General features: G+C 35.5%; 1 protein-coding gene across 1 annotated transcript in view; it reads right to left on the reverse strand.

Annotated features, from left to right (window-relative positions):
* The window catches only part of HAPLN1 (hyaluronan and proteoglycan link protein 1), a 110,710-nt gene extending 101,654 nt beyond the window's left edge, over positions 1-9,056 (reverse strand). The window contains exon 1 of the mRNA XM_034441240.3: positions 8,779-9,056. The gene's annotated coding sequence lies outside the window, so the exon portion shown is untranslated. The remainder of the gene's footprint in view (positions 1-8,778) is intronic.
* Positions 9,057-16,253: the final 7,197 nt, after the last annotated feature.

The raw sequence follows: 16,253 nt of genomic DNA on the forward strand, positions 1-16,253 counted from the left end.
GAAACCCTTATCTGTTTTGTCAATTTGGACTCCTAAATACTTATTTACCTTTCCTAATATTTTTAAGTTGAAATTTTTGCCTAATTGTTCAGCGAAATTATCACATTTAACCTTGTCACTTCCAAAATACAATATATCATCAACATAAATCAAAACATATTCAATAGAATCATTATTTCTTTTTGTGAAAAAACAAAAATCAGATGAAGTAGCCACAAAGCCTATATCGTTAAGTATCTTTGATAAACACTCATACCACCGTTTGCCGGACTGTTTTAGTCCATAAAGGCTCTTATTCAATAGCCAAATTTCTCCCTTTTTTGTATCTTTTCCTGGGGGTGCTTTTACATAAATTTCTTTATCGAGATCAGCATGCAGATAGGCTGTCTGTACATCAAATTGATATACTTCCAGATTTAAAACGGAAGCTAATACTAATGCTGTTTTCACACTTTCTGATCTAACGGTTGGGGAGTATGTGTCTTCATAGTCATCCGGAAACCTTTGGGCGAAACCTTGAGCCACTAACCTGGCTTTGTATAAGAATTTACCATCCTCTAGCTCTTTGATTTTATAGATCCATCTAGTGCCAATGGGGGACTTCTCAGTGGGTAGATCTGTTGGTGTATATACATTTAGTTCTTTTAAACTGTCCATCTCTTTTTTCATTGCTTCCTCCCACTTACTTTTTTCTTCTGGAGGTAACTTAAGTATGTCATCATACGTGTTGGAAGTCAGGTGTTTAGCTTGAATAGACAGTACATAATCACCTAATCTTTTAGGAATTGTGCCCCTATTGGATCTAATGGGCCTATTCTGGGGATGTTCATCGCTATGCATATATTTAGCTTCTTTTTCAGTCAATTGGTCTACCTTCAAAGTGGGGTGTCCTTTCTTCCATTCATCATTAATTGTTTTTGGGCATTTAATTCTGTTCGTGGTTGTGGTTTTGGGATTGGTATCTGAAGTATGATGTTCTGTGTGCGTGTGTGTAATATTTTTTGATTCTGGATATATTTTGTTGAGATGTAATTTTGACTAGTTCATGTGTTCATGAAACACAGCAGATCTGGATACAATGAAATGGTTATTTTTATCAATGAAGCGGTATCCCTTGGTTCCTGATTCGTACCCCATAAATATTAGTCTTTTGGATACTTTCTCTCCTTTGCGCCTTAATTGTGTGGGGACATATACATCAGCAGTTACACTAAATACGTGTAAATGTCCAATTTTTGGTTTCCTTCCATACATGAGTTCGTATGGAGTCTTGTTGATTGTACTTGACCATAAGCGATTTATAGTGTAATTGGAATAAGTAAGGGCTTCAGCCCAGAATGATTGGCTTAAGCCAGCATCGTCTAACACACATTTAACCATGGTTTGTAGCAAACCATTCTTTCTTTCAGAAATTCCATTTTGAAATGGGGAAAATGGACAAGATTTAAAGTGCAATATTCTTTGTGATTTTAGCCAATTTGAAAATTCATTGGATAGGAATTCTGACCCCCTGTCAGTCATTATTTGTTTAATTTTAATATTGTGCTGTGTTTCTACCATTTTAAAGAACTCCTTAAATTTTTTGAAAACCTCACTTTTGTGGCTAAGGGTATATACAAAACCGAATCTACTGTAGTCATTGACTATGGTTAGAAAGTATCTTTTTTTATATTTAATTGAAGGTTTTAATGGGCCTACTACATCCATATGGATTAATTGAAAAATTGATTGTGTGGTGCGAGTGGCTTTTTTGGGTTTAGGTTTGTTCTTAAGTTTGGATGAATTGCACACAGAGCATTCTAAATAATTTTTACAGTTCTTTATTTTTAAATCTTCGGAACATTCTAACATCTTTCGTATGACAGGAAAGCTTGCGTGTCCTAGCTTTCTGTGGAGTAAGTGACTACAATTATCGTGTATAGGCCTTCCATTGTTTAAATTTTCAGACATATTATTGTCAGTGTTCGATGCATTATCATTGTTACTTTCATCATGACTATCTGAATTTGCCTTTTTGTTTCTTAATTGATAGTTTGCGTAGATTAATTCGCTATCTTGTGGCAGTAGGTATGTTAGTCCGTCATTTGTGAATAGTTTACCTATGTTTCTGCTGTTTTTTGTCATAAATACCTTTCCACCTCTGAAAGTGGTCTCTACTTCATTCTCTATACTTAATTTTAGAGTTGCCAATATATTATTTGGGATTTCGGGTACAAATAGTATCCCCTCTATTTTTCCTATACCCTTTATATGTGTGTCTCCCATTCCTCTCACTAGGACTTTATTTTGGTTTGCTGCTTTAATGTAATATTTCTTTTCAGTGAAGTTGCTTAATATTTCTCTATTGTGAGTTGTATGACATGTGGCTCCAGAATCGATGAGCCAAGTGTTGAGTGAATCAGATATTAAAGTGTCATTGTTTCTTATTCCATATAGTGATCCTTTTTTATTATCTCTAGGGTTATTTCTGTACATTTGTCTTTCTCTAGAATGTGGTGATTCTCTCCGTTTAGACCTGTAGTCTGGGGAAGTTCTGTCTAAGAAGTGTATTCTCCTATCCTTGTGTTGGTATGAGTCACTGTATCCTGCGTTCTTGGGGCAGTCTCTTCTTTGATGTCTTTCAGATCCACATATGGAACATTCATGTGGGTACCTATCTCTGACCCTAAAATCAGTTCTTCTTTGATTTCTACCTTCCCTTAGTTGTGTATATCGCTCTCTTCTAAGTCTATCTTCAGTAATAAGCTTATTGGTAAGATTTTCTAAGGTAATTTGCTCTATACTTAGGTTATCTATTAAGGTAATGTAGTTATCCCAGCTGTGATCTAATGAATTAATTATAATGCTTTTCATGGTGTTGTCAGAAATGGTTTCCCCCCTTTGGATAAGGTCTGCTCTTACTGCGTTTAGATTCAAGATATGTTCACTCATGGAGGTATCATGTTTTAGTTTGGCAGAATAGAATTCCCTAGAAATTTTTGTGGTGGTGGCTACACTTTTACTATAGAACAAATTGAATAATTTTTGGTATTTTTCAAATACAGTTAAATTATGCTCTATACTGGGAAGTATACTTGGGGAAATAGAGGCAATTAATATATAATATGCTTTGTGATGGAGGCAGTCTATTTCATAGGTCCAAGGCTTATCTGGTGGGTTATCAATAAAAAATAAAACATTCTCTTTCAAATATGTAATCTGTAAACACTGGTTCCATTCCATTAAGTTGCTTCCATCTAATCTTAACTTTATAAAGTCTGAAGGTATTGTCCCTGAGTGTTGTGAAGTGTTATTCATGTTTAGTAGCTGTCCATGATTTAAGACCTTAGCATACTCACAATAAGGCCTGGGTATGGTAGATGTATGTCTGTATTTACTTATCTCTATGTTGCGCTGACTTGTGTTTATGTTTTCTTCTTCTTTCTTTTTGGCTTTTGGTAGATGGTAGTTTAGAATTTTCTATTTCATTTTCTGGTTGTTTGTTTGGTATTGTTAGTTTAGTTCCGAGTGCTGCAGTTAGCACCTGTATAGCATTGTCTATTTCTACTTCAGTAGGTTGAGCTTTGTTTTGTTTAAATAATTGTTTTTTATTTGTTTTTGGACTCGGGTAGTCATCTTCTTGGTAGGTTTTGTTTTTTATTTCGTAGTTTGAGGTTTGGAATTCTTTTAGTACTTGGTCAGGCATTTTAGAGGTATTAGGTTGGTAAGATGGCTGCCATGAAAAAGGCGGGAAGCTGTCTCCATCTTCGGTGTCATTTTTGAAGTCAGGGGTTGAATTTCTTACCTTGCAGTTTTCTTGTTTGTTATTTTCGTTATCTGCTGCTGTTCCGTGGTCGTTTATCATGCTGCGGATTTTCACAAGCAGATTTGATTCAGCTGTAGTTGTTTCTATTAATTCTAGTATTTTTCTTTTTACCTCATCTTCTTTGTTTGGTGTTGAGAAAGTTTGTTCTGCTCCAGCTAGTGGTTGTTTGTTTTGTGTTAGCAGTTCATTTTCTTGTAATTGCGTTTGTTTCTTAATATTTTCAAGTGGTGTATATTTGTCAGGAGTTAGTTGAGCTGCCATTCTTTTCGTTATGTATCTGGTGGCAGGTCTTCTTTTGTCGTTATGTGAGTCTTGCATCTTTATGTTCGGTTGGGCCTACCAAACCATCCTCTTGCTACCAATTTGTTGCTAGTTTGGTTATCCTGGTTAGGCCCAATATAAGAGACTGTAGACTTTCTTGTAGTAATAATATTTATTTCTTTTCTTCCTCAGGAACACATTTAGACAGCCATCAATCTGAGAGGAGCGAAAGCTTATATACAGAGGAGGCGGGGCTAATGGTAAGTAGTAACCAATGGTAAGAGACACAATGACATCACACAATGATATATACACAAGCACACATATTTACAGATAGCAGGTTAGGTATTTTCAACTGTAACACATATACACAACATACATATGATCATTTGGTTGGGCCCCTTAAGTGTATTCTGAGGGACAGCAATGGGAACTGTAAGAACAGCAAAGTGAAATCTTTTAGTGGAGGATTCAGCCTCATGACTTTTCAGAAGACTACAAGTGTTCTTCTAGGTCAGTGATGGCGAACCTTTTCAACATGAGTGCCGAAAAGGGAGCACTTTTTTTCGCATGCATGAGCTCATCAGGGCCGCAACTAGGAAGAGGAGCTGCCCAGGGGGCATGCGTGCACCAGATAAGGTACTTCTGGTTTCCGGCACACACATGTGTGCTGGCGAGAAAGTCTTCTGGTTATTGCCACACATGCATACATGCTGATCAGCTGGCTGGCGTCCATGCTCACACCGGAAAATGGAAGACCAGCTCTTCCAGTTTCTGGCACTCCCGCACGGACAAAGGCCAGCTGATAGTTGTTTGTGCATGTGTGCCAGAAACCTGGAAGAGGAACGGGCGACACCACATGTGCCAGGTGACATGGCTCCATGTACCCGAAGTGGCATGCGTGCCATAGGTTCACCATCATGGTTCTAGGTAATATCCTGAATCAAATTTTCAGTCTTCTGATTTTACATTTGGATGTGTTTTCAGTGTGAGAGTGGGAATGAGAGACATTCCCTTTTCTTAAACCCTTAAAAGAATATAACCTTACACTGTCAAAATTCAGTAGCTAAAATTTAGTGGTAGAATTTCAGCCTTTAAGCCTTTAGGAAGGAAATAAGTATGTGCCCCACAGACCTCCTTACTTCCTTTTTTCAGAAGGCAAAAATGTTTTGCAAAATATTAGCATTGTGGAAATAACCTTGCAATTTCTTAATACATTACATAGCAAAGAGAAGGATGCAATGATGTAAATGTATATTGCCCATCTCTTCCCAGGCTACCAGATATGGAAGTTTATCTTAGTGTATACTATACTACCAAAAATGTTCTTTTGTCCTTGAACTGCCATGGTCTTGTCAAATAGCAATGGTTGGTCATATGTATAGTCTTTTCCCAGGAGAGGAATATTCTTGCGACCCACTTACCATGCTGCTTTTTGAGAAATTCCTATGCTTCTGTGGCATTAATTAAGACACATGGTACAGTAGTTTAGAAGAAAAGATGGGATAGATATAATAGTCATTAACCTATCTGTTCCAATCAAAGTATTCATCCATCCATCTGAATGGATATTTTACATGGTGTTCTGCCCCAGCTACGGACCCCAAAGAATGCAGCGCACACAAAGTCTGTACAAACCTTAGTTTACTAAATTAAATTAGTCTTTTTCAGACAAAGGCTGTTAATTAACTTTCTTAACAGCCTCCAAGAATCCAAAGAATAAATAATCGTAATCTTATTATGGTTGGCAGAAAGACTAGAAGCAATTTGCAGGAAACTGGTAAGAGAACTAAGATCCAGACGCGAAGAAGAGTGAACGAAGTTGTTCCCTGCAAATTGCTTCAGCTGTTGTCCTTCCTTAAATAGGCTAAGGGAGTGGCCAATTAGCCCCAAGCCTTACTCTCGAGTATTCTTACTCCTCCTGAGGAGCCACACCTGCCTTTCGGCAGCTCTGTGCACCCGTGCATCGAGAAGAGGCTCCTCCTCTTCTTCCTCTTCACTTATGGGAGCTTCTGGAGGTTCTGAAGGCCCTGGCTGAATCCCCACCTTTGGCACCACATCTTCTCCAGCCTCCTCATTGTCTGATTCGAGTGCCAGCTGCACAGGCTGCTGGCGCAGCACCACACCAGCCTCCTCACTGTCGGAATCCCCTACTAGCTGCACAGGCTGCTGACAGACCACAACACACAGGAGTGAGGAGGGCCAACCTCAAAACAGGCCAGATATCAAACAGAGCCTGAACAAACCTTTTATATATACAAATTTTGATTAGATTTGAAACATTATGACATTAAGTTCATAAATTTATTAAGCCATGACTGTCAGGTATTAGAGTAACAAGGGAGACTATCTAGATCCCAGCTTCTCTTATTTGGAGTGTAACTAATCCAGCATATTGTTATGTCTTGCATAGACAGAGGGTTTTTAAAAATATTTTAAATTACTAGCAAGGTTGCACATTAAACTAAATCAAGAAAATGATTTTTTTTTTAAAAAAACTAGAATAGCACATCTATTAATGCTGGTTAAGAAAAGGGCTCCCAAACTGCCTCACCTACCCAGGCACCTTTTAGATACATTGAACTATGCAAGTTAAGAATTCTGAGGTTTGTTATTTTAAGAAACCTAGAGGACATCACATTGAACAAAGGTGTGTTAGAATATGAGAGCAGGAATAAAAAAGGGATTTATACTAGGCTTTGCATGGCAAGAAACCCAAACACTGAGAACATTGTTGAATTTATAATTAAGAAAACACGGTTTCCCAGTTTCAAGCTTTTCTCTGCATCTGTGAAAGCTAGAAATGTATCTTTGTGGGTGTGTTTAATGAAAGCAAATAAGCAGTACAGAATTCCAGCAGATTCTGCACTGGAAGTCAAATATTATTTCTGGCTGAACCACAGTCATCCAGCAGCATAATTTTCTGACCTCAAATGATAACATAGAATTTCAGGATTTTATATAAGTAGCAACTCATGCAGTGTCCTCCCATATTTTATGCACATTCTTTATATAAATCCAAACTAAATCATTTTTTGGGGGGGGGTGTATTTCATTCCACAGTAAATGAGAAGGAAGCTTTTCTAATTTCTGTACATGATTTTGTTTTCCTAACTTGCAGAAATATAAGAAAGTTTCTTTCCTATTAATTCCATTTCTACCAAGACTATTTCATAGTCATTATTCTTATGGGGAAAAAAAAACTATATTGTAACATTTGCAAATTAGGATCTAAGCAATTTGCTGCTACTAAGCAAAAAAATAAAGTAATTTTCAGTGCATTCGCTGGAAGCAATTTAGCCTTCTTCCATGTGACAAAAATTGAGTCTCCTTTTAAAATCAATATATCATTTATTCTGATATCTTTATTGGTGCAAGCAATTTCAAGATGTCCAGAAAAAGTAGGTTCTGCTTTATACTAGCATTTTGTTTATGGAAAATTCTTATGATAAATAACATAAATACATACCCATCGTATTATTCTCTTTTAAGGTGGGCAAAATGATGCACCACATAGTAAAGAAGTAAAACATACTAACAAAGCTAAAGAAAGTACAGTAATAGCTTGATATAATAAATTGAAAAAAGTAAACTAATTAGCCCCAAACTTATTTGTTATAATTGTATATATGTAAATCTGTTGTTTCTTACATGCCTCCTATTTTTTAAAATTCTCACTCTGTTTTTTCTAACAATCTTTTATCCATCCGTATCTGTCTTGGTATTCTCCCTTTCTTTCCCATTCACTGTTTCAACATACATTTATTTTACAATTTGATCCTTACATATTCTCTGTTGCAACTAAACCAACATGATTATTTCATATTGATTGCTCACTTTGCATTCAGTTCACATTCATTTATTACTCATTTCTTGTTGACCTTCTCTCTTCTTGTTGCATAGTATATTTTTCAATAAGTTCCCCATTTCTACTACATACAAATTACTTTTCTGTTTCTCTTTATATGCCCACTCTTATTTTGCTAACAAATGGGGCTTCTTGTAGCATCAATTCTATTGTCATTGGACACTATAGGTTGCTGAAAAGGCATAGAATTTAATATATGCAAGTTATTACTTAATATTGAAGCTAAAGGATACAATGCAATCAAATAAACATATAATATTTAATCACTGCAGTCAACAGTCTATAGGGTCCTACAGAGATCTTTAACAGATACCAGTTTACAGGCTATTATAGCATTTGTAAGCTAACACATTAATAATTATAATAATATTAAGCAATAAACATATACCTAAATTGCAGGGTAAGTGAAAAAGATAATTTGATAACAGAATCTGAACAAGAGCAGGGAGCTAATGGGTAAATCCAATTTAGTGGCTTGGAATCTGAAAGAGACAAGTATCTATGAGGAATGACAAATTTGTGCAACATGGCATATTGAAGAAGGAAACATGGGAAAAGTGTATGAGTATTTATAGCGATCTCGAAAATGCTGAAGAGAAAAATCTTAACCCTAATCTTACCTTGTGTCTATCTTGTTTCAGAAAGAAAAAAGAAGTTTAGCTGTTCATAGTTCAAGAAATCATGCCATCTCATCTTCTTTGGCTAAACTTGGTAGAATAGTGGATCAAGGGAATGTCATACATATAGTGTTCTTAAATCTCAGAAGAGCTTTCAGACAGAATGACTCATGGTATTGCTCTTCAAGAAATATGAACTAGATGAGAATTCTGTTAAATGTACTCACAGTTGGCTGAATGACTGGATCCAAACACTTATTATTGATTCCACTTCAGCCTGAAGGGAAGCATCAAGTAGAATGCTGCAGAGTTCTCTCCGGGGTCTTTTGCTGCTCAATGTAGAAAGGTGATACTAAGTTTATAGATGACCCAAACCTAGATGATTAACACTTTAAATTAAAAGAGAAAAGATTCAAAAAGCTTTAAGCAGACTTGAGCAATGCACTGAAATAAATAGGGAGAAATGTAAATTTCTGTATCGGGGAAGAAACAAAGACACAAATATAGAATAGGAAAGAGCTGGCTTGGCAATAGTACAGTATATTGAAAAAGATCTGGATGCCTTTGTCACCATAAGTTAAACATGAGCCAGCAAACTGATGCAGCTGCTAAAAAGCAGATGCTATCTTGGGATGCACTAAAAAAAACATAAATGAGAAGGAATTGATCAACTCTATTCTGATCTGATCAGACATTGTTTGAAATACAGTGTACAGGCATATTTAGGCAACATATTTTGGGAAGGACAGTGACAAATTAGAATGATCAAAAGATTGCTACCAAGATGGTGAAGAGTCAGGAAACTAAGTATTATGAAGAATAGTTAAAGGATCTGGCATGTTCAGCCTACAGAAAATAGACCAAGGGAAGATCCAGTAGCAATCTTCAAATATCTGAACAATTGCTACACAGAATATTTAATGGACCTATGTACTTTATTGCCCTAAGGAGCAGGGCCACAACAAGTGAGTTAAGATTACAAGGAAGGCAGTTTTGACTGGACATAATGATGACTGAACAAGATGGCAGTCAGTGAATGAGTTATCAGATGATGTGATGAGTTTTTCACTAGAGCTTTTCAAAAAGAGACAGATGGTTATCTTTTATTTTTCATTTTTATTTATTAGATTACTTCTATCCTACCTTTATTATTTTTACAAATAACTCAAGGGGGGGAACATAGCCAACACATTTTCTTCTTCCTTTTCCCCCCACAACAACAACTTTGTGAGTAGGTTGGGCTGAGAGAGAATGCCTGGCCCAAGTCACCCATCTAGTTTTCATGGCTAAGGTAAAACTTGAACTCATGGTTTCTTGCTTTCTAGCCTGGTGCCTTAACTATTATAAAATATTATACACTAGGATTTTGGTCTTTTTTTGCAGTAATCATTATGCTCATTTTTTCTCATCCATAGTCTCTTTCACTTCATTGTTTTATAAAGCACCTTTTTTATACTTTCCATTAGCATATGGTCTTCAGTGGCACTCTCTAACATTCTTTACACTCTGTTCCAAGAAGGTTCTACATTATCTTTCTACATAGTCACTTTGTAATCATTTGGTTTGGGAATTAACCCAAAAGAACTCGTATCTCCTCTTACTACTTCTACTTTAACTTCCCCCCCTTTTTTTACTCCTTTTCTTCCATATCCATTTACCACGATCAGTCTTGACACTGTCAAGGAACAATCTGCATGATAGTTAGAACTTCTCATCTTTATGAGAGATTATCTTCACTAATTCTTTCGACCTTCCTTCATAAATAATATGAAGGAAATAGACTTTTTCTTAAGCAGTCACATTTCCCATTAATTCTTTAGTCTCTAAATAGCCCATGATTATTTTCTGTACTCTCTCAATTCATTTCCTCTCACCCTTTCATATCACCTATTGCAAAGGTTTTCACAAAATCATATCTGATTCTTCCATTGTTACCATTCATTGAAGTCTTAACATGTAAACTGTAAATAATTTATGGATCCCTATTCTCATACACACTCACAGCAACCTAAATTATTCCAATTCATACTTTATAATATGCACTGTAAGACTTGTATTTGTAATAGGAACTGTAGTTCCAGTATGCATGCATCAGTTCCACATTGCAAGATCAGACCAACTTCATCCAGGTGTCTGTCCTTCCTTCCTTCCTTCCTTCCTTCCTTCCTTCCTTCCTTCCTTCCTTCCTTCCTTCCTTCCTTCCTCCCTCCCTCCCTCCCTCCCTCCCTCCCTCCCTCCCTCCCATTTTATTTATGTTCTTTACCATTCTCCTAGGGTCATAGGTCAGAGATATCAATCTTCCCCTATTTTTTATCAATGTGAAAGAAAAGATAAAGAAGTTGTAAATTTTGCAATTAGCAATATTTGTACTCAGGCCACACATAGCATTTTCTAATAACAATAAAAACAGTCCCAGTCAGTTTTGGCATATTTTTAGTAATATGAAACAAGGGCAATAAAAGCCACTTGTATTCCAATTATTTATTCCAATAGGTGCAGGCCATTCTATGCAAATTGGACATTCTAATTTATAGATTATATACAGGCCAATATAATGTTGACCACAACCTACCAATTCAGAAAATATAGACCCGCACACTAAGAATACCAAGAGTAAATGAGGATTGAGATGGTGCATAAATTATATATATGTATGAATAAATGAATAAATCTAATTTCTTTATACAAAGTACACTGGGATCAACCCTTTGTTACACCATCTAGGTAAAAATTTCCACATTCTATTGACATCACATTCTATTTCTTAGCAAAGGGAAGCTTCGTTTTCTTCCATTACATAGAGGAAGATGGGAATACTCAAGTTATTAAAATATTTACATTTTTCTTTCCTAGCAAAACAGTCAAGAAGCTTAATAAACAGTAATAAAAATATATTTAATGAGCTAGTAATCAGCCATTGGCAGAACAATACAATAGAATTGCATTGATCCTAAGTAGTGAAGATTACAAATAATTCTATTCTTCTAGGTGCACTAACTATTTAAACGATACTTGATTGGCATCTATAGTCAAAGAGGACATTGGCAGTAGATTCAAAATTGGCAGTACATTCAAAATTCCAGGCTCCATTATTAAATGTTTTGATCTTGCATGCCTTCTTGGTGGCATAAAAGAATAATGAAAAAGAAGACATTATTCTTTGTTTTATGTTTAGGCTTACTTTTTTCTAATTTTTAAATTAAAGCCAACAGGAAATTAGTTGTCTAGAGTCAGAATGTGATAATGTGTGTTTGGAAGATTGATTTTATTTCATGTTATCAGTTACAAGATTACAAAACTAGTATTCATACTGTATAGACTGTGTAATCTATGATAGATTTTAAGAATTCTTCCTTCTGTGAGCATGGTTATAGCTGCATAAAATTCCCTCGGTCAACAAGCTTACTGAATTTTCCTGATACAGATTGAGCAGCAAAGGTCAATCCTTATCTTTTAGGAAATCTATCATATTTTTAGCAATATAGTAAAATGTTCATAATTACACTTGACCAGGCAGAAATTAAATTTGAGTAATTATTGTGTTTAATGGTGATTAAGGTAGTTTGATCAAAGTAGTTTTATTTTAAAGTGTTTTCTTCATAATTTAATTGTTGTCTTTTGTACTTACTGTATCAGCTGACTATTCTGAATTATCCCAGTATTTCAGAAAAGCACAGTTAACTAGAACCTTTCGCTGCATGGCTACTATCTAATACAACCTATTTACAGACTCTTACTATTCTGACCATAAAACAGAGAAATTCAAATGCAGCAGAACAAGCTGAGAAAAAAGCATTTGCTCATTTAATTGTTGATCAGCATGCTACAGAACTGCATTGCGTTCAATCAATATGGCTGCCAGAAATAACCCTGTTTGAAAGATAAATTAGAATGTTCCTGCTTTCATTTTACATTTGAACATAGAAGTACAGCAGGGGATATTGAGAGGTACAATCATCATGAATTTTTTTTGTTCCAATTATCAGGGCTGCTTTTAATAGCCTTCCCACTGTTTTTAGATCACAGCAACATAGACATAGTTTATGGTGCTGCAATAATATATAGTCTGTACTTCATCCAATCCCTGGGTCTTCAGCTCCAATTACATCCCTCCATTCTCTAAATAATAACATTACATTTGGTTATTAACTCAATTACCTTACTATTTGCAATTAGGTTCCCCTCCTCAAATAATACTCTTCCACTAATGTTTAAAAATCATAATGTGAAAGTGAGGGGATGTGACAAGTTTTATACCATCTGTATATGTTATAATATGCACCTTAGGATTCATGAAGTTGATGGTTGGCATCATATTACATTAGAGAATTCTGTGGTAGATGAACTTGAAAAAGGATATGTAAAAAATTACTGTTTCATGGTAGTCTATACTTCAGGAATGAAACTAAACTGGCAATATTATATACCTATAATGAACAATTTCTTATTCTCCTATTTCAAAGAAATCTCTGGATGAATGTTAATTGGGGGCAATCTTGCCTTGGGAGTTTGTAAAAGAAAATGTTGAGGTAACTTTGGCTGGAATTCTAGTTTGTTCACTGAGATCCATATTCACCAAAGCTTACAAGTGACTAGAACCTATGCCTTTAAGAATATCTAGTCACATATTTTTTAAGGACAAAAAAATAATAATTAAGATATGTTTAAATAGTAACCCCACATCTCTGAGAATTTGGCCCTCATAGCCAAGAAAAGGAAAATAGTAACAGCAACAAGAAATACTCTGTCTAAGGAGAAAATAAAAAGTATAATTCTTCCAACCAGGGAAAAGAGAACACAACAATCAAATGAAGTGAGGCAACTTGTCTAAATATCAAGTCCTGGATGTGCTGTTTCATCCATAAGTTAATTTGTTTCTTTGGTCAGCTTCTACATGCAGACTGTGAGGAGAGGAGCTATTTCATTATTTACTGTAATATATCGTACTATCAGTGTGGATATATTTACTTCCAACTATTGACAAAACTGTGAACTTAACCAATATTTATAGTCCACAGGAAGACAGATCATGTAACAGAAGAAGTCTAATATGGGCCAGCACCAACTAATTTCATATTTTAGTCAGTCTATAAATTATTGATTCAAACTTATTGAGATCTGGAGAAGTATACAAGAAATAACATTTTCCATTTGTGTTGATGAAAAGATAGCCACCTGAATTTTACTCAGTATTTATTTTCATGCTTACTCAGATACTTGCCATCTGCCACTTTGCCTTTACTATCAGATAGACTATTTTCTTCTCATGAAATGCAGCTGGATCTTTTCCTGTCTGATTCCCTGTCATTATTCTAGTTAGTCTTCTGTTCTTCCTGGTTGTTTTTCTCAAATAATTGCAGCCTATACAATTTATGAACTATTTGGCAAAGCAAGCTTTTAATTTTTCTGAAGAAATCAGTCCATTTATAGCCAGAGAACTATTTTTTTCATGTTTCTGCTATAGTAACAAGCTAAAGTGTCTCTATATATACACAATGTTTATGATAAATATGATATTATACATTATGTTTCTCTATTGTTTGCCATTAATGCATATATATGTGTGTTAACTATTAGAGTGTTGCTAATCTATTTTTGAACAACAACAACAACAACAACAAAAAGAGTTGAATCTGCAGAGATGCACCGTATATTTCTCCTTCTCCCAAATGTCAGCCCAAATCTAGGAAGGATTAATTATTTGCTTGATCACTATTCTTGTCACTTGTACTCTTCCCTACACTTCTTCTTCACTGTTAGTCACAAGTTATTTTGTTCACACCCTGTCACCTTAAATGATTAGACATAAATTAAGCTTATAGTGCACATTTATTTCCATGTCACGGATAGCAGGAACACATTATAACATGTTTTTGTTCTTTTCTCAGTTTTTCTCGCTGGCTGTTTTTCTCTGTGAAGAAAGGAGAAGAGAGGAGATGAGAGATCCACAAGTATTCCACAGCTTCCTTGCAACCAGAAAACAAGTTTACTTGTCTTTCAGTGATGCAGTTTTATTATAAAATAGTGTTTCAATAGAAATAGTAGAAGTCCTTAAAATTACAGTTAGAGATAGATAGATAGATAGATAGATAGATAGATAGATAGATAGATAGATAGATAAACAAACACAGACCAGACACAGATGACAGATGATTAGATAGATAGATAAACAGACAGACAGACAGAGACACAGATTATAGATAGATGGTAGGTAGGTAGGTAGGTAGGTAGGTAGGTAGGTAAGTAGATAGATAGATAGATAGATAGATAGATAGATAGATATAGCTAGACATAGAAAGATGGAATAAAAAAAACAAGGCAGTTGTTTCAATCTGAGGTGAAGTTTATTCTGAGAATGCACTATACAGAATCAGCTATTGGAAGTGGACATACATGTGTCCTTTCTGAGGATCTTTATATAGAACAGTGATGGTGAACCTTTTGGTCTCAGGGTGTCAAAAATTTAGAAAATGCATAACTTGACTCTGCAAGCATATCAGCCCCACCCATCTCCACACAAAAGATAAACAATTCATAAGAAACAGTAATAAATTAAGTTATTTAATTTTTTAATTAACTACTGTAAATAAAACATAATTGTAAATATTTTTCAAAATGTCTATCTTAAGCAGGTCTGGCTCTCATAAAGCCTGGAAACTTAGGAGAATGCACTTGTGTGGCTTTGCAGCCTCTGAAAAGAATGGGAAAATATGTCCCATTCTTGCCTGCTTTTGAGGTCAGGCAAGAGCAAGCCTCAGTGCCAGACAGGCTGGAGAATTTATGTGTCACCAAAAATGACATAGCATGTCACCTGTCACAGGTGTCATAGGTTTGCCATCACCAATATAGAAAGACTTTGCCTTTGTTCCTCAAAAGCAGGGGTCTCAAACTTGCGGCCCGCGAGCCGGATGCGTCACGCGCTAGCCAAGCCCATGCCCGGTTTAACGAAGGGGGGGAAAGTCACAATATGTCACGTGACGATGCTGTGACAACACACTTTTGACACCCCTGGTCAAAAGCATGTGAAAGTATGTCATTTAGGAATTCCACCAAAGCATACTTAGCCAGTATTCCTGTTTGTCAGATAGGCACCCTGCTGAATTGAGGTTTTTGGTTGTTTAGCATTTGTTAATTGAAAATGGCAATCTTTTTAGCAAAAGAATTTTATTTTTGTTATTTGATCAAGGAGATTTCAGGCTAAGCTGAGACAGGGAAAGTGCCATCTGATTACATTGGCATTTCTCGTGGAACTATTCTAATTCATAATTTTGACACTTTGAAACTTTTGTTCTGATTATGGTGGGAAGAACATGTGGTAAAAGAATTTGATTTCCTTCCCACAATAGATAGATAACATATTCCCTTAAAAAAAAATCTGAAAGAGATGAAGCAAGAATTGAATGGCAAAAGGATGTAGAGGGGAAACAGAGAACAATTTCTCTTCAGCTATAGCAAAGGAGAATTTCTTAATGGATATGTTTTTGTTGTTATTTTAGTAAAAAAAGGACTGTTTGTCAGAACGGGTTGTTCTTTCAAACAGCTGCCTTCCAGCTTCCTTTAATATCCATTGAAAAGAAATAGTCTTGTAAATGAGATGGCTCTACTTGTCCTAGTCTTCCTGGTTATGTTTCAGCTTTGATCATATACCAACTCCATGAATCTGCAGAAATGTCATCACAGTAAAAAGGTAATAGCTTTGAGC

Source organism: Pantherophis guttatus, chromosome 2, assembly GCF_059756535.1.
Source record: "Pantherophis guttatus breed Tessera chromosome 2, ASM5975653v1, whole genome shotgun sequence".
Classification (NCBI taxonomy): domain Eukaryota; kingdom Metazoa; phylum Chordata; class Lepidosauria; order Squamata; family Colubridae; genus Pantherophis; species Pantherophis guttatus.